At 38.6% G+C, this 19,392-nt stretch overlaps 1 pseudogene; it reads left to right on the top strand.

Moving 5' to 3' along the window:
* The first annotated feature begins 2,538 nt into the window (after window positions 1-2,538).
* On the top strand, window positions 2,539-10,955 carry LOC113838187 (annotated as a pseudogene).
* The last annotated feature ends 8,437 nt before the right edge of the window (window positions 10,956-19,392 follow it).

Below are 19,392 nucleotides of genomic sequence, written 5' to 3'. Positions count from 1 at the left end.
GATATTGTACTCTCCCCAAAGCAATATCCATTTTATATCCTTAGACATGCATTGAAGTGAGTTTTCTGTCTTTAAAGCTATGGTGGTTTATAGAGGGTCGATCACAGTGAAGAATGCAGAATACAGGGAAGATGTGAAGAACTCCAAAATTGTTTAACAAGAGAAAGCAGAAAACAAAGCTTCCCAGTTTCGTTGGTGGCCGAATTTAGCAGTAAAGCAAATTATAACAAGCCATGGTAAAGAGATAGATGAGTAACTTATATGCCACCCTACCGCTTTCATCCAGCATAGGATGGAAGTAGCAGACACCCACAGATAAACACTGATCTGAACTGGAATCCATTTGCAGAGAACGAGTAGTAATGAGCATAGGGGAACGATCAGGCTGGTGAAAACCACAGAAACAGCTGACCTGGACTAGGGGGGAGCTCTCGGCCTCCAGACTGATCCCTGGGAATCCAGCATGGAACTCATTCCGAATCCATGAATGTGGTTGTCAGTGAGGAGTTCTCAGATGTCTATTAGGGCTCTTGTAGTAGATCAGTACTTATGCCTAGCATAGGAATGGAATGTGGGAGCCCTTTTCACATAGAGGGATACTCCCTCAGCCTATATGGTGGGGGAGAGCCTAGATCCCATGCCAAGGGATATGACAGACTCCAAAGACCAACCATGGAAGACCTAACACTCCCTGCAGAGAAGAATTGATATGGGATAGGTAGGGCATTAGTAGGGCCCAGGGGAAGATGGGAGGTAGAGTGAAATGTGATTAAAATTTAAAACCATCTTTTTTCTAATTTATATAGAAATAGAAAAAAAGCTAAAAATACAACAACTAATGTAACAAAATGTGTAAGTGAAACACCAGGAAGCCTTACACCTTCACAATTAGTACAAGCAAATTGGGGTTGTCTCCATTTTGAGAACTGCATCATAAAGGGTCTTCAATCAACTGGAATGGTTTAATGATTCATTCACTTACATGTGTACTGGACTGACGCCGTAGTAGTTTACTGTGGGGAAGCAGAAGTAAAATTAGTTAGAGCCTGTGAGAGACTCCTGCCTTCTGTCTAAGTCCAAGAGGAAATAATGTGAAGTGGGTGTGGATGGTTTGAAATTTGAAGATGTAATAGATACCTAAAGACACATCATAAGTGTTTCCTGGCAACTCTTACGGAAAACTCTTTGCCCATATCAGGGGCCCTAGAAACAGGGAGCAAATGAGATGTAGTTTTACACTTGGGGATTTTAATATCCTAAGGTATGTGACATGGTACAACATTTAATATCACCATACAATAGAGTTGATACTCCATATGATACAATGACAAAATGTTTGGGCATTTCCAAGCAACTGGAGCTGTTCAGAAACAGTCTATGAAGGACCTGCTCCAAATCTTTTATTAGTAGATTTTTCTCTTCCATAAGAAGTAAAAACCTATTGTGGATTTTCTATTTAGTTCAGTAACCCACCTTTTAATTGGATTATTTGTTATTTTGGTGACTAGCTTCTTCAGCTCTTTGCATATTTTAGAAATCAGCCCTTGGCTAGATGTGGGTTTAGTGAAGATCTTTTCCCATTCTGTGGGCTGCTGTCTTTTCTTGCTAACTATGACTTTTGCCTTACACAATCTTCTCAGTTTCAAGAGACCCAATTACTGAATTGACCATATGAGTGTCTGTGCTACTGTTATGTTCAGAAAGTTGTCTGATATACAAATTCATTCAATGCTACCTCCCCATTACTCTGCTAAGTGGTTCATGTGGCTGAATTTATATCGAGGTCTTGGTCCATTGAGACTTTAGTTTGGTCAATAAAGGAATAAAATTTCTTAAAGATACTCAACATCCTTAGCATTTGGAGAAATGTAAATCACAACAACTCTGAGATATCATCTTACACCTGCCAGAAGAGTTAGAGAAAAAAATCCTCACAGACAGTTTATGCTGGAGAGGTTGTGGAGAATGGGCAACATTTCTCTGTTGCTGCTGGGAGTGAAAACTTGTACAACCATTTTGGCAGTCAGTATGGACTCTTTTCTGAAAATTCGGTATCAGTCTTCTTCACCATCTAGTAATTCTACTCTTTGCACATACCCAAAGTTGTACATTCATACAACACCAACATCTGTAAAGCTATGTTCATAACAGCAGTGTTTGTAATAGCAAGAATCTGTAAACAACTAAGATGTCCTTCGACTAAAGGGGATGGATAAAGAAAATATGATACATTTAATCAATGGAGTACTACTCACTGGACAAAAAAAAATATGGAAACTGTCATGGTGTTTTTTCTTTAGACATTCTGGGCCTCCTGAAACTGACAAGATTCTGTAGGGCAAAAGACATAATCAACAAGATAAGACAGAAGTGCAATGAATGGGAAAAGATCTTCACCAACCCCACATCTAGCCAAGGGCAAATTTCTAAAACATACAAAGAACTGAAGAAACCAGTCAACAAAACACCAAATAATCACGCTCACTCACCACCACCATCCTGCTTCACCTAGTGCCCTCCCACAGCCTCCCTGCAGAAATGCTTTGAGTACCCACACTCCTTTGCCAGATGAGACCAGTGTCCCAGGCACTGGCTCCTCATGTCACTCGGGCCTATGCCAAAGATGTAAAATGTGGTGCAAATGCTTGATCCTTAAAGCTTCAAGTTGTAGACCTTTTAGCCGATGCTATAGCTGTTACAATGGGGACAAAGGGAAGAACAGTGATTATTGAACAGAGTTGAGGAAGTCCCAAAGTAACAAAAGATGGGGTCATTTTTACAAAGGCAATTGATCTAAAGGATAAATACAAAAAATATCGAGCTAAACTTGTTCAAGATGTTGCCAATAACTCAAATGAAGAGGCTGGGATGGCACTACCACTGCTACTGTTCTGGCACATTCTATTGCCAAGGAAGGCTTTGAGAAGATCAGCAAAGGGGCTAATCCAGAAGAAATCTGGAGAAGTGTGATGTTGGCTGTTGATGCTGTAATTGATGAACTAACAAAACAATCTAAACATGTGACAACCCATGAAGAAATTGCTCAGGTTGCTACAATTTCTGAAAATGGACACATAGACATTGGAAACATCATATCTGATGCAATGAAAAATGTTGGAGGGAAAGGCGTCATCACACTGAAGGATAGAAATACCCTGAATGATGAATTAGAAATTATTGAAGGCATAAAGTTTGAAAGAAGATGTATTTCTCAGACATCAATAAGTCAAAAATGTGAATACCAAGATGCCTATGTTCTGTTGAGTGAAAAGAAAATTTCTATTGTCCAGTCCATTACACCTGCTCATGAAGCTAATGCTCATAGGAAACAAATGGTCATATTTGCTGAAGATGTTGATGGAGAAGATCTAAGCACACTGGTTTTGAACAGGCTAAAAGCTGGTCTTCATGTCGTAGCAGTTAAATCTCCAGGTTTTAGGGACAATAAGAAGAATAGGCTTAAAGATACGGCTATTGCTACTGGTGGTGCGCAATTTGGAGAACAGGGGCTAAAACTAAATCTTGATGATGTTTAAGGTCATGATTTAGGAAAATTTGGAGAGGTCATTGTCCCCAAAGTTGATGCCATGCTTTTGCAAGAAAGTGATGACTAAACTCAAATTGAGAAACGCATTCAAGAAATCACTAAGCAGCTAGACATCACAACTTGTGAATATGAAAAGGAAAAGCTAAACAAACACTTGCTAAACTTTCAGATGAAGTAGCTATGTTTAAGGTTGGAGGAACAAGGGATGTTGAAGTGAAGGAGAAGAAAGACAGAGTTACAGATGCTCTCAATGTTACAAGAGCAGCTGTTGAAAAAGGCATTGTTTTAGGAGTTAGCTGTGCTCTCCCTCCATGCATCCCAGCCTTGGATTCCTTAAGGCCTTCAAATGAAGATCAGAAAATAGGTATAGAAATTATTAAAAGAGCACTCAAAATTCCTGCAGTGACAATTGCTGAGAATGCAAGTGTTGAATAATCTTTGAGAGTTGAGAAAATTCTGCTGAGTTGCTAGGGAGCTGGTTATGAGGCTATGCTCAGAGATTTTGTGAACATGGTAGAAAAGGGAATCAGTGATCCAACAAGGGTAAATTAGTCAGCAATTCTCAAACATTGGATGGCTTGTTCTATGGTGTGTGTTTTCATTAATCATTTTATAAACATTTTTCTCTAGGTTGTAAGAACTGCTTTAGTAGATGTTGCTGGGGTGGCCTCCTTGCTAACTTCAGCAGAAGCTGTAGTGACCGAAATTCCTAAAGAAGAGAAGGACCTTGGAATTCGCACACATGCCTTTAATCCTAGCACTTGGGAGGCAGAGGGAGGCAGATCTCTGAGAGTTCGAGGCCAGCCTGGTCTCCGGAGTGAGTGCCAGGATAGTCTCCAAAGCTACACAGAGAAACCCTGCCTCAAAAAACAAACAAACAAAAAACCAATAAAAGACATTTGTACATTCCTGAAAAAAAACACCAAATAATACAATTAAACTTGGGGTACAGACGTAATAAAGAATACCCAACAGGTTTTTACTTCTTAAGAGAAAAATCTACTAATAAATTACTTGGAGCAGGTCCTTCACAGACAATATTTAGTGAGAGTAGTTAGCCTCATATGGGTTAGTAGTTCCAGTTGCTTCAAAATGCCCAGACCTTTTGTCATAGGCTCATGTGGAGGATCTACTCCATTGGATGATGATAATAAAAGTAGCACATGGGTATATATATGCCTTAAGATATTAAGATCCCCAAGTAAAAACTGCATCTCAGATGCTCTCTGTTTCTTGGGCCCATGATATGGGCAGTGAGATTTCTGTCACACTTGCCAGGAAACACTTATGATCTGTCTGTCACAATCTCTTATATCGTCAAATACTTAACCAAACACAATAACCCATGACCACATGTATCCTCCTGGACTTAGACAGGAGGCACAAGTCTATCTCAGGTATAAATATTTTTACTTCTGCTGCCCCACAGTAACCTACAATGGCTTCAGTCCAGTACACAGGTAAGTAAACCCATCAATATACCATTCCAGCTGATTGACGACCACTTAGATACATCCCATATGCTGCAGTTCCCAAATGGAGACAAACCAAAGTTTCTTGTAAGTATTAGGAAGGTTTAAGATCCCTGGTGTTTCACTCATACATTTTGGTACATTAGTTGCTGTACTTTTCTGCTTGTTTTCCTATATATTTATTGTAATTAGAAGCAACACTGTTTTACATGTCAATCCCAGTCCCCTCTCCCTCCCCAACTACCTTGCCCCCCACTATAATGCTATCTATCCCATAAGATTTCTGCTCCCCAGCAAGAGTGAAGTCTTCCTCTCGGGTGGGACTTCAGTGTCTGTCATATCCTTTGGGATAATGCCTAGGCCTTTGCCTGCAGTCTAGACGGAGAGAGCTTCACCCTATATGGAATGGGCTCCCAAACTCCATTGCTATGCTAGGGATAAGTACTGATATACTACAAGGGGCCATATAGATTTCTCAGGCCTCCTCACTGACACCCACATTCATGGGTCTGATTCAGTTCCATGCTGGTATCCCAGTGATCATTCCCCCTGTTCAAATCAGCTGGGTATTTTTGTTTTACAAGCCTGATCTTGACCAATTAACTCATGACACCTCCTTCTCTGTAACTGGATTTTAGTTCAGTTCACTGTTTAGTTGTGGGTATCTGCTTATATTTCCATTAGTTGCAGGATGAAGGCTATAGGATGGCATATAAGTTAGTCATCAATCTCATTATCAGGAGAGGGCATTTAAGGTAGTATCTCCACTGGTGCTTAGATGATTAGTTAGTGTTATCCTTGTAGCTCTCCAGACATTTTCTTGTGCCTCATTCCTCTTTAAACTCATACTGTCTCCCTCTGTGATTGCATCTCTTAATTTGTTTTCTCTATTTTCCCCTATTAAACCAGAAGCATTTGTAAGGCAGAACACACTCAGCAACACAAAAAGGCAGCCCACGGAATGGGAAAAGATATTCACCAACCACATACCTGACAGAGGAATGATCTACATAATTTACAAAGAACACAGGAAGCTGGGTTCCAAAGCACCAAAAAATCCAATTAAAAATTGGGGTACAGAAAGAAAATCTCAAGTTCAACACGTCCCTAACACAAAATATCCAAGAAATATGTGATATGCTGAAAAGACCAAACCTAAGAATACTAGGTATAGAAGAAGGTGAAGAAATCTAACACAAAGGCAAAGAAAACATATTCAACAAAATCATAGAAGAAAACTTCCCCAACCTAAAGAAAGACAAGCATATGAAAGTACAAGAAGCCTAAAGGACTTCAAAAAGACTGAATCAAAAAACATGTCTCCTCAACACATAGTAATCAAAACACCAAACATACAGAATAAACAGAAAATATTAAGAGCAGCAAAGGAAAAAGGACCAGTAACATATAAAGGGAATCCTATCAGAATTACACCAGACATTTCCATGGAAAATCTGAAAGCCAGAACATCCTGGATAGATATTCTACCTATAGTAAGAGACCACAGATGCCAGTCCAGACTACTATACCCAGCAAAGCTTTCAATCAATATAGATGGAGAAAACAAGATATTCCATGAGAAAACCAGATTCAAACAACACATATCCACCAATGCAGCCCTACAGAATGTTCCATAAGGTAACTGCAACCCAAGGACTTAACTACAACCAGAAAAATATGGGCAATAGATAATCCTAGTTTACCAACAGCCAAAAGGAGAAAAGGGATAGAATCCCACACATAATTTCACCACCACTGCCAAATACAAAACAAGAATGAACAACCAATGGTCACTAATATCCTTCAACATTAATGGTCTTAACTTGCCTATAAAATGTGGTACATTTACACAATGGAGTACTACTCAGTAGAAAAAAAGCAACGGAATCTTGAAACTTGCAGGAAAATGGATGGATCTAGAAGAACCCATTCTGAGCGAGGTAACCCAATCGCAAAAAGACAAACATGGTATGTACTCATATGCTGATTTTAGACATAGAGTAAGGATTCGAGCCTACAATCCACACTGCCAAAGAAGGTAATAAACATTGATGTCCCTAAGAGAGACATACACGGTTCCCTGGAGAAGGGGAGAGGTTCAAGATCTGCTGAGCAAATTGGGAGTACGGGAAGAGGGGGAGGGAGCTAGGAGAATGAGAAGGGAAGAGGATGAGTGATCTCCCATGGTCTTGGATAGGTAGGATCTACATAGTAAAAATGGCAATGTTACCAAAAGCAATCTACAGATTCATTGCAATCCCCGTCAGAATCCCAAAACAATTCTTCACAGACTTTGAAAGAACAACTGTCAACATTATATGGAGAAATAAAAGACCCAGGATAGCCAAAACAACCCTGTACTTCTGGAGGCACCACCATCCCTGACTTCAAGCTCTATTACAGAACTGTAGTCCAGAAAACAGCTTGGTACTGGCACAAAAAAAGACAGGTAGATTAATGGAGTATAGTTGAAAACACTGATATTAACCCACATACCCAAAACAAATGATTTTTGACAATCTAAATTTTTACGATAGAATAAAAAGAACATCTTTAACAGATGGTGCAGGCATAACTGAATGCAGGATTGTAAAGACTGCATATAGATCCAAGTCTATCGTTAAGCACAAAACTTAAGTCAAAATGGATCAAAGATATTAACATAAATCCAGCTACATTGATCCTATTAGAAGCCAAATGGAAGATACCCTTAAATTAATTAGTACAGCAGACTGCTTCCTCAACATTGCATCAGCAGTGTAGATACTGAGACCAACAATTGATAAAAGTGACCTCCTGAAACTGAGAAGCTTCTGTAAGGCAAAGGACAGTGTCAACAAGACAAAACGGCAGCCCACAGACTGGGAAAAGATATTCACCTACTCCAAAACTGACAGAGGGTTGATCTCCAAAACATACAAAGAACTCAAGAAGCTAGTCTCCAAAACACCAAACAATCCAATTAAAATTGAGATGCAGAACTAAATAGACAATTCTCAATAGATGAATCTAAAATGGCTGAAAGACACATAAGAAAGTGTTCAACATCCTTAGCCATCAGGGAAATGCAAAATACAACAACTCTGAGATACCAACTTACTAATGTCAGAATGGCCAAAATCAAAAACACCTATGACAGTTTATGCTGGAGAGGGTGTAGAAATAGGGGAACACTCCTCCACTGATGGTGAGAGTGCCAACTCATACAGCCACTTTGGAAATGTATACAGAAATTCCTCAAGAAACTAGGAATCAGTCTACCACAAGGTCCAGCAATTCCACTCTTGTGTGTCTACCCCAAAGAAGCACATTGATACAATAAGGACATCTGTTCAACGATGTTCATAGAAGCACAGTATTTGTAATAGCCAGAAACTAGAAGCAGCCTAGATGCCCCTCAACTGAAGAATGGATAGAGAAAATCTGGTACAATTACACAATGCAGTACTACTCAGCAGAAAAAAAAAACAATGGAATCTTGAAATTTGCAGGAAAATTGATGGAACTAAAGAAACCATTCTGAATGAGGTAATCCAATCACAAAAAGACAAACATGGTATGTCCTCACACATATTTGGATTTTAGACACAGACTAAAGGATTACCAGCCTACAATCCACACTGCCACAGAAGCTAGTAAACAAGGAGGACCTTTAGTGAGACATACATGGTTCCCCGGAGAATGGGAATGGGTCACGATCACCTGAGCACATTGGTTCACGGGAATAGCGAGGAGGGAGCTTGGAGAATGAGAAGAGGAGAAGACAAGGGGTGCAGACTAAATGGGGGAGCAGAAAGTCTGAGTCAGGGGAAGAACAGAAGATAACAAGAATGGAGATACCATAATAGAGGATTTACAGAGAAATCAGGAACTAGGGAAATGTCTGTAGATCTACAAAAATGACACAAGCTAACAATCTAAGCAACAGAGGAGAGGCTGCCTTAAATGCCCTCCCCTGATAATGAAATTGATGGCTGACTTATGTGCTGATTGATAGCCCTCATCCAGCAACTGGTGGAAGTAGAAGCAGACACACACAACTAATCAGTGAACTGATATGGAATCCAGTTGCGGAGTAGGACGAGTGAAGAGCAAAGGGGTCCAGATAAGACTGGTGAAACCCACAGAAACAGCTGCCGTGAACATCAGGAAGCTCTTGGTCCCCAGTCTGATAGCTGGGATACCAACATGGGACTGATCTACAACCCAGGAACATGGGTTTCAGTAAGGAAACATTGGAAATCTACCAGACCTCATGTAGTAGTTCAGTATTTATCCCTAGCATAGGTGTGGATTCTGGGAGACCATTCCACATAAAGGAATACTCCGTGAGCCAAGACACACGGGGGTGGGCCTAGGTCCTATCCCAAATAATACGACAGACCCTTATGACACCTTATGGAAGGCCTCACCATCAAGGGGGAGCAGAAAAATTATGTTACAGTTATGGTTTTATTTGGGGAGGGTGGGGAAGGAGGGGAGGGAGAGGGAACTGCGATTGTCATGTAAAACAATCTTGTTTGTAATTGAAATAATATATGCAGAAAAATAAAATGGGTTACGGAACTAAATAGATAATTCTCAATAGAGGAATGTAAAATGGCTGAAAGACATATAAAATAGCGCTCTACATTCTTTGCAATCAGGGAAACACAAATGAAAACACATTTTTTGCTTTTAATGAGGGTGTCATATTCTTAAATTTTTATACTAATGGAAATTACATTCAGTGAGAAAAATTGAGGATTTTTGTCCACACAAACACTTGGAGGAATATTATAATCACATGAAAATCTAAAAATTATTAAGAACTTACTTTTCACAATGGAAGTGTGTGACCTCTAATTCAAGTGTATAGGTCACACTACCTGAGGTCATTTGAGATCCCAGGAAGGAGAGGTTGTAGAGGGGCCAGAAAACATCAAGGGACACTCAATATGATTCTGTGTAGATGGAATCTCAGTTCTCTACTGAGAATGTACGAAGGGGACACTGAGCAGTTCCTCCCTTGTACATTAACTCATATAGAAACCTGGCTTGTTATAATTTGCTTTACTGCAAAGGAACAGGCAGGCAGTGTTTTCTACTTTCTCTTGTGAAACAATTTTGGAGTTGTTCAAACCTGGCCTGGAATCTGCACTCTTCACTGAGGTCCACAGACTTTAAAACAGCATAGGCTTTAATGACAGAAAACTCACCTCAATGCATGATGATTTCTAGGAGGTACAATGGATATTGCTTTGGGGAGAACAAAATACTCAATAATAATACTGTATTTCAGCTTCGAGTGGCTTCTTGCACACATGATATGGGTTCAAAGAATTCCACAATGTTGTATAGTGACATATGCCTTGGCAAAAAGGTAGACACAGGTATCAGTGAATATAGGATACAAAATTGACACACAGGCTCACATATATTCCATTTTAAATGCACCAAGAAGTGTTACTTTTTTCTAGATTCTTAGTAGATTTGTTTGGGGAAAACATTTTATAATTCAAGGAGAAGAGTTTTCATTCCCTTAGTCATGATCCTACAGAGGCACCTTGATTTATTTTGAGAATTTCTGTGAGATACCTGGTAAAAGACTAAGACCTCTGTGGCAGCAGACATTATCTAAAAGTATTAGCTGTCCATGAGCTACTCATTTTTGTACCTGTGAGCAGAGACTGTCTGAAAAGCATAGGTTCTGGAGACTCGAAACACCCCACTCTTCCTTCCTGATCAGCCGGCCTGACCCTTTCCAAGCTGAGTGTAACCTCTGCTCTTGCCGACTCCTATGCAAAGTCCCATTCACTCCCAATCTCTCTGGGCCTGAGCCTGCTTGGAGTGGACCCGCCCAGCCAGGGAGTAGCTCCCTGAGTCTGGAAACACCTCACTCTTCCTTCTCACTCTGTCAGCCTGATCCCTACCGAGGCCTAACCTCTACCGTGTGAGGAGACTACCAGGAGAGGCAAGACCATCCAGAGATTCAGACATTGAAGTCCTGGAACACACACCAAAGGGTCACAAGAATAGCTAGATAGACCTCCCTGCACCCACTAGAAGAATAGGTTGGAAGAAGACAGAACAAGAACACACTCAACAACAGAAAGACCAATATGACACCACCAGAATCTAGGGACTCCAAACCAGCAAGATCTGAAAAGCCCAACACAAAGGATGAAGAAGAGATGGACCTCAAAAATTATCTCAGGAAGGTGATGGAGACCTTTAAAGAGGAAACAAGAAAATCCCTTAAAGAAATAGAAGAAAAAAACAAGCAAAAAAAATCACATGAAATGGAGGAAAAGACAAATGAAAAAAATTCAAGAAATAAATCTCTTAAAGAATCTAAAGAAAGCCAAGAAAAAACCAACAAAACAAGTGAAGGAAACACTCGAAACAGTTCAAGGCGTGAAAGCTGAAATAGACATAATAAAGAAAACACAGAATGTGGTGATGCTGGAAATAAAAAGGCTAGATAAAATATCAGGAATTGAAACTGCTCTTATTCTAGCATTTTTCATATCTTCTACTGGCTTGTCTTGCTAATCTGAGCTCAAAAACTTATTTTTTGAATCTCCTCAAACTACATAGTTATTATTACCTTCCTTATCTATATAACTCTTATATTTATTCCTACCTCCCTTATCATTCCTACCACCTCTTTCAAAATACCATGAATGCCATTGAAACATTTTAGTTTGCTGAGAGAAAATGTTTTGCACAGGCCTTGTCTCAGGACAAGGAAATTGGCCCCACCCTAGGCCAGACAAACAATCATTTTTGGGTCGCACCAGGCCAACAGACAATCAGGGACTTTTCAGGGCACATACTGTGGTTTCTCCTTTGTAGAAAAGCACGTCACACCTGGGTGACCACTCTAACGTGAGTTCATACTTGGTAATCAATCACTTGTGCAACTTGCCTGTATGCTGATGTGCGTTTTTTTCCTATATAAGGAGCTTGCACCCCATGCTGGGGTGTGCAGCTTTCCCGATATTGCTGACACCCGAATGTGCATCTGTTCAATAAACACTCTTGCTTTTGCAGATCTTGGTCTGGTTTCTGAGTCTCGGGGGTACCTCCGGACACTGTGTCCCTTAGGGGTCTGGGGTCTTTCACCATAAAAAATTGTTTTTTAGCCTCTCTCATATCCTGTATCACTGACAAGCTGCTTCCAATTGAATCTGTCTCAAATAAATACTTAGATGGTATATTAATTTATTTTTAGACATCATTCTCTCAGAAGAACAGTAATTTTAATTAACAGGTATTTTAATCAACATGATATTCATATTCATGTATTTTATTTGAAGGACACAATTTTCAAATAGTTAAAGCATATATTTATGTAAAATAATAATGGTGATGATATCTAACACTTATTGGATGAGTATTAGATACCATCTTATCATCATAACTATTAAAATAAGCATTAAAGTAGGTGCCATGATTGTTTATATTGCATAGATAAGGAAGTGGAGGCTCAGAGTTAAGACAGAGTTTAGTAGTTATGATTAATAATAAGTTATACAGATTTACCAAAGCTTTCTAACTATGTATTTACAAGTAGGAAGTCCAAAAAAAGGCCAAAATCCTCTAAAGTTGATGGGCACTAGCTGAATATTTTTTTTAATTTACTTCAAATTAGAAAGAAGCCTGTTTCACATATCAATCCCAGCTCCCTCTCCCTTTCCTCCTCTCCTGCCCCCCACCAACCTCCTACCCCAGACCCCCTCTGCTCTCAGGGAATTACCAAAGTCTGTCATGTCATCAGGGGTAGGGCCTAGGCCTTCCTCCACTTGTGCAGGCTGAGACAGTTTCCCTCCATATGGGATGGGCTCCCAAAGTCCTTTCCTAAGCCAGGGATAAATACTCATCTGCTACCAGAGGCACCATCGAGTGCTGAAGCCTCCTCACTGACATCCACATTCAGGGTCTGGATCAGTCCTTTGCTGAAAACTTGAAATTCGCAGGCAAATTGATGGAACTAGAAGAAACCATCCTGAGTAAGGTAACCAGTCACAAAAAGACAAACATGGTGTGGACTCACTCATATATGGATTTTAGACATAGAGCAAAGGATTACCAGACTACAATCCACACCACCAGAGGAAGTAAGAAACAAGGAGGACCCCAAGAGAAAAATGCATGTTTCCCCAGAGAAAGGGAAGGGAACAGGATCTCCTGAGCTAATCGGGAGCATAGGGGGTTGGGGAGAGGAAGGTGGGAGAGAGAGGAAGAAGAGGAGGGGAGAGGAGGAAATCGGGGAGCAAGAAGATTGAGACCAGGGAATAATAGAGGAGAGCAGGATGAGAGATACCCTAATAGAAGGAACCATTATAGGTTCGAGGAGAAATCTGGCACTAGGGAGATTTCCGGAGTTCTAAAAGGATGACATCAACTGATAATCCAAGCAATAGTGGAGAGGATCACCTAAATACCCTTCCTGTATAGTGAGCCTGAGCAGAGGCAGACACCTTCTAGCTGAACATTTTAAGATCCCTTTTGCCACTGATCTCAAAGCAATCAGATGAATCTGCAGGTGAGTAATGAAGACCAAGAATCTCATTTTCAGTTAACATTAACCTAAGCAAGCTTCTGTTCACTTCTAGTACAAAGTCACTTTGTTAAGCATACTAGAGAAATAAGAGATACCTTAGGAGATACATTAAGTCCATGCCAACTAGGAATCACTGTAGTAAATTTTCTTTCCTTCAGTCTTGGCTTTCACATTTAGCTATCCATATTTTAAAAGTCTTCAAGCTAGAAATGCACTCTAATCTAGTGTCTGCTAGTCTTCAGCACTGGATCTTTTAATTAAAAGTAAACATTATGTTCATCCCAAGAAAAAAGGTCAATGAAAGGGACTTTTCATGGTTATATGCTCATCACTTCATTAGGAAGAAACTACCATGTCTTAGACAGGATTTAAATGTCAATAACAAAGTAGAATCTGTAAGTCATGCAGGAATCATTACTCTAAAAATAAAAAAGCCTTGTCATTTCACTAAAAATCATGCTGAACACAAACTGAAGCTCTGCATTTTAACCAAACACTTCTACATCTACCACGTAACAATCCTCTTTAATATCCTTACAAATTAGTATCCAGAGACACACCACTTTTTAGAGGAAATATAGAAGAACAGATAATCCTCTGGTCCAAAAGAAAACAAATCTAGAATTCAACCTAATTGGATCTGATTCCTGAATATGAAATCCTTCCTTTACACATTTATAGACGTCTTTGTGAAAAGAAATTGACTGTCATTTGAATTCTACTCTCTCCATCTCTTTTTATATTTTGTATATGCTATAAGTAGAGGCCTGATTCTAAGACAAAGGAATGAACATTTTAAAGCACCTAATCTTTAAGTTAAGCAATCTAAAGATTTTCCAAGTTAAATACAGTGTGAAATATGAGAGAATACATTCTTAATCCATATAAAACACTAACACATCAAAAATTATCTCATGGACTGAACAGACACAGCAGTAAAATTTACAAGTTAAAAATTAATATATCTAGAACACATGTAATAAAATAAGCAAAAGTGTTGTATAAGTTAATGGTGAATGAGATTTTACTTGCTTGTTTGATAAATGGGGTTAATTGATGTTTATTTTTATTTTGCATACTCAGAATATACCATAGGTGTGTTTAGGTGGCTAAGCAGTTGATGAATGCTAAGTTATATCAGATATATATTAAGAAAAATAAATTAGGTAGCACTGTGTATTCCATGAAGCAAGGGTCATAACTAATATGCTATTTCTTAATGTCTCATTTTGAGATAATATTGTCAGGCCAAATAATATATAATAGTTAGGAGAATAAAAGAAATCTGGAAAACTGGGTAACAGAAGAAATAAGGTTGTTTTGAGAAAACAGTCTTACCACGAAAAATATTTAGGCATCTGTGTGTGCTGGGACACACCTTTAATCACAGTGTTTGGGAAATAGAGGCTGGCAGGTCCCTAAACTTGAGGTAAGGCTGGTCTACCGAGCAAGTTCCAGGACATCTAGTGATTTTGAACTGAGAAACCATGTCTTTAAAAAAAATCCAGCCAAGCATTGGTGGCACATGCCTTTAATCCCAGCCCTTGGGAGGCAGAGGCAGGCAGATCTCTGTGACTCCGAGACCAGTCTGTTCTGCCAGAGCTGGTTCCAGGACAACTCCAAAGCCACAGAGAAACCCTGTCTTAAGAAAGAAAGAAAGAAAGAAAGAAAGAAAGAAAGGAAGGAAGAAAGGAAGGAAGGGAGGAAGGAAGATCCTAAATCACTCAATACAGTCTCTATGTGGCCCAGGTTGGCCTTCAACTTGTGTCAGAATTGATGGCCAAGTATGTGGATTGCAGGTGTTTAATTATACTAGTCTAGTGTGTTTTGCTATCTATCAATCATGGCCAGTAGCTTTCTCACCACTGTATTCTGTAATGTACAAAGACAGTCTCTCCTGATGCAAAATTTTGGTAACTTCAAAGACAGAGGTAAAAAAAATTGAAAAAATATAAATGAAGCACAAAGTCTCTTCAACGTTGCAGAAATATGTTCAATACAGAATTAGTGATGCATTCTTTATTTTCAAATACAGTGCATTGCATTGCTTTTTGAATTTTTCTGGTACTAAAAAGGGACTGCAATTCCACAAATAATAAGAATTGTAGACGGTTCAGAATGCTTGAAAGAAGTTGTTGCGTTTGCAAATTGAAGCAATATGTAGATCAGAGATAAGCATTTGGAGTTATAGATAACAAAAGCTAAGAACATTCTCTGGAAAAATAGTAGAGACATACTAAAGACTCTGCAAAACCTGAGAAATGCTCTGAATAAGCATCAAAAAATGGCCCATGTGCTGATGTTCAACTTTATAGTGGTTTACCAGCAGATGGTATTTGCTTGAGAAAATGGGATTAGAAGGAGAAGCAGCCATTTCTCTAGTACACAAAGACAAGAGAAAATAATTAAAACTATCTAACAAAAATACAGGTAAATATTTATTCATGGATGTTTAGCATGTTGATGGAAGTCATTAAGAAACTATTGATGCATTATTGGGACACATTAGTAAAATCTAGTAGCAATCTAATTTGTGCATGTAATCTAGATTTATTTCCACAGCTTGACAAGTTTTCACAAGTATTCAGGAAATATATGTTGAAGAAAGGCTTCCTATTTCTATGAAAACATGTATTTTCATGGAACTACAAACACATCCCTATAGTACTTTTGTGACATGATTAAAAATTACAGAGAGAAAGGTGAAAGGAGGAAGGACAGAAATGTTCATGTAATAACATCTAACATATTACATATTTTCATGAATAGAATCTCCTTTAAACTTCTCTTAACAATATAATGAAAGTTTTATTATCTGTATATTATACAGAAACATATTCACAGAGATAAGACTGCAAAAGTCAGAAGAGACTAAAAAGCCACCAGGTTTCCAATCCAGACTTCTTTGAAAATCTTACAGAACAGTAAATAATAAAAAAAAATGTTAATGGATAAAACCTTGATGAAAAATGCAATAGAGTGCAGAATTTTGGACACAAAGCCATACTCTTAGAAATCTAAAGCAAGGAATTGATTCAATAGCTACACAATGGAGATAAAAGAGGAGAAACTGGTATTGCTTTCCAGTCCAATTCTCTAATACTTGAGCTACGGTCGTAGATTGGCTAAAAGTGGAAAATATTAAGCACAAGCTATTCTGGACATAATAATGGTATCAACCACATTACTCAGCAACTTGCTCCCACTCTCATCCTAGCTCTTAAGAGCAACAGCAACAATAACAAAACTGAGCAGAATGCATTGACTCTGAGTCCTATGCAAGGCAGAACCTGGACAAATGCCTACAGAAGGAAATAGTTATACAGTGATCAACTCAATGAATCAGAAGAAAAGGCCAAAACAGAAAGAGAAATTCAGCTTTCAACAAAGGGACAAAACGAAAGTCACTGAAGGGGTGTGATGAGAGGGGTTAAAACAAAATTATTTCACAGACCGGCTATAGAAAAAAGCAGTTTAAGTACTTGACTGTCCAACTAGACATTTGACATTTACTTCTTCTCACAAAAATGGTAATCAAGTACCGGATCTTACACATGCCAAACAAGTTCTCTGCCACTGATTTCTATTCCCTACCCTAATACTAATTATATTAGTGCAGTTTTTTAGAAAATATTTTGTCATAATACTCTAGTAAGTACAGTAAGTGAATAACCCAGGTAAACATAGGCTTCTTCTGAGGGACAAACCTGACGCAAAAAGGGATTACAATCTGCTGTGTGCTTGAGAGAGATGACAGTATCAGTGTCCCAGCATACTGGACTTTCATCTAGCCTTTTATCCAGATACAGAAACTAAGACTCAGAAAGTTTCCATGATGCCATTATTCCCATTAAAGGATTGTTTTCAACAAAAGAATGTTGGAAGAAAGAGAGTTTCTGCTGTGAAGAACCATGGATATGGACTGAATTTAAAAACAAATCCAAAGATTCCTAATTCAAGTCTAGATTCAAAAGCTCAGACTCCCAGAGCCAAGTCATCAGACTATAAGCCTGTCAAGAGAAGCAATCTTTATGATGTCATGCACATAACAAAGGAAAAAATGATTAACTCTTCTACACAAAAAAATCACAAAAGGAGAAAAAAAAACAGATTTTCAATTCATGTGATCAAGTCTTCACTGTAAAAACAGGAACAGACAAGTTATCCTAATTGTGTTAATATCATCTTGCTTCTCCTAATAAGTATATCTTTATTATTTATCGTAAGAATAAAATTTTTAGACAGCTATACAATAATTTTCTGAGTCCTAAACAAGGCAGTTAAAATACTCCTAAACTGAAGGAAGTAAGAAATGTTAGGACTGCAAACAAAAAGCACATTCTTCCAGTTTTCTAGAAGCTAGGGAAAAAGAAGCTTCTGAATATACCCCATCATATTAGCTTGGGTCAGGTGTGGTTTAAGCTAAACTCAACTCTGAATTACTCCCAGCAGAGAGGAGAATGTTTGCTAAGGAGGAATGTGCTTGTATTAAACTCCACACTGCCTGATTCGTCTGACAAAAAAAAAAAAGTGTATTATGAAACAAGTATTGCAACTCCTGTAGATTGTTTGCTTTTACAGAAAATATTGTAGCAAATGCCAGTTATTGTTATTAATTTTGTTAATTGCATCAAAGTGGTTAATTCTAGATGGCTTGCCATTCTACATATTTCTAGTTACTGACAGGTCATAAACTATGATAGGTAAAAACAATGTTGACTCTGACCCAACAACAGTAACAGGCTGGAGTGTATTCAAATACAAGAACTAGGCAAAAGAATTAAATATCAGACCTTTTGATTTGGAGCCAAGTGTTATTTCCTACAACATTAAAAACAACAATTACTCTCCAGGAATAGTGATAATTGTTTTCATCACCTGCATCGACTATTGCAGCAAAAGAGATTCCAACTTTCCTTGACAACTACAGCACTGATTCTAAATCACTCTGCCTGCATACAACCTACACAATTTGACTGACTTTTGCAGGAATACCACTTGAGCTGCAGAGTCATGCTCTACAAAAGACATCTGCTAAATTGTATGCCACCAACTTTTAGCTGGTCCCATCACATTGCAACACTTGGGGACATCATAGCAATCTCAATTTGTATTAAGTGTTCTTTATAATATTCATACAATGACAGAATCATCAAACAATACATTTCTCAGAACACATAATTCTAGAACCACATACCAATCTTGTGATAAAATTCTTGAGAAAAAGCAACTTAAAGTAGAAAAATCTTTATTCAGGACCATGTTTCAGTGGCCTTAGTCTATGATGGTTTATTGATCGTTGTTTACTGGCCTGTAATGAGGCAGCATATCAGGGCAGAAATATGAGGCAGCGTAAAACAGCTCATTTTCTGGCAACTAGGAAATACAGATCAAAAGAGGAGGGGCCAGGGACCTAATACCTCCCTAGAGGCTATGTCCCCTCTGACTTGATGATCTTACTTCCATGTGCTAGATGTTTCATCCAGTAGCACCTTCATCTGAGGATGAAGTCTTTAATACAATACTTTGAGAGATATGTAAAATCCCAGTGATCACCATGTCCTGAAACTCTAGTTAGTGTGAGTTTCCTAGATGGATATTTCTAGTACTCCTTCACTGAGGATTCAGAAACTGATTCTGTCTTAAGTAATTTAGGTATAAATACTCTACAAGTTACACCAGGTATTGGGACTAGCACTCTTGAAGAGCCTTACCACTTTTACCATTCTGTATCAATGAGTGACATATGGGTTTCAGAAAACAAAGTGGTGAGTTGAATCTCAGCATAAAAGCCCAATTTTCATATTAAAGCCTTCACAATAGTG

This window comes from Cricetulus griseus, unplaced genomic scaffold (assembly GCF_003668045.3).
Source record: "Cricetulus griseus strain 17A/GY unplaced genomic scaffold, alternate assembly CriGri-PICRH-1.0 unplaced_scaffold_2, whole genome shotgun sequence".
NCBI lineage: Eukaryota > Metazoa > Chordata > Mammalia > Rodentia > Cricetidae > Cricetulus > Cricetulus griseus.
Note: the sequence above shows the minus strand (reverse complement) of the source record. Positions and strands in the feature narration are given on the sequence as shown.